Source organism: Sinocyclocheilus grahami, unplaced genomic scaffold (genome assembly GCF_001515645.1).
Source record: "Sinocyclocheilus grahami isolate Dianchi unplaced genomic scaffold, SAMN03320097.WGS_v1.1 scaffold78.1, whole genome shotgun sequence".
Lineage (NCBI taxonomy): Eukaryota > Metazoa > Chordata > Actinopteri > Cypriniformes > Cyprinidae > Sinocyclocheilus > Sinocyclocheilus grahami.
The window spans coordinates 348,906-349,738 of NW_015505257.1; the positions used below are offsets into that span (position 1 = coordinate 348,906).

The 833-nt window shown below is 41.7% G+C and overlaps 1 pseudogene; it reads left to right on the plus strand.

Moving 5' to 3' along the window:
- The first annotated feature begins 22 nt into the window (after nt 1–22).
- The window catches only part of LOC107586132 (serine/threonine-protein kinase 10-like), an 18,074-nt pseudogene continuing 17,263 nt past the window's right edge, over nt 23–833 (plus strand).

Here is an 833-nt window from a genome sequence, read left to right on the forward strand (position 1 = left end):
TTAACTGAAGGGACTGGGATTTCTTAAGGTGTTGGGGTGAATTTAAAGGGAGGGAGCCATGGCCTCCCTCCTGATGCGTATCTTTCGGTTGGGTGTGGAGAAAAAGCGAATTTGGCACTATGAAAACTTGAAGAGGGATGTGGATCCACACCAGATGTAGGAGACTCTGGGAGAACTGGGAGATGGAGCATTTGGGAAGGTGTATAAGGTAAAGGATTCAAATCATGATGAGTTCAGTTCTCTGTTAAATGCAAAATAACAGAACTATCTACAGATAGACAGAAGAATCTACATATAACTAAGAAATATATATGAATAAATATAGAAATATCACATGAGAAAGAGCGCTGTTGTTTACAGTATATTTTGTGAATGACAAGCCGATTCACAGACATTCAGAACAACATCACACGTGCAAATGTGATTTCTTGATACAGCAGTTCAATAAAAAAAATAGTTCATATTGAGTAACTCACATTTTAGAAACAATGTTGCCAGTTCCCTTCCGAGGGAACTCGAACTGCATCCTCTAGCTGTCGCTATGGGGAACGCCTTTGGCATGACCTGTGTTTGGGGCCGTTTGGACGAGTGTTACCTCTCTGATCATAGCCCTCCAGCTCAAGTGTGTCTTCCATTCCTTTCCAATCTCCATGTGGAGATTGAGAAGTCTTGGAAAAATCTGTTTTCTTCGCGCATCCACAGATTCCAGCATTCTTACTATTGAGGGGATGCACGAACACGGATATGAGAGGATGCCTCCTATTGAAGAGACTCTAGCCTGCTATATCGCATTAAGAGAAACATCTTCTCTTAAAGGGATAGTTCACCCAAAA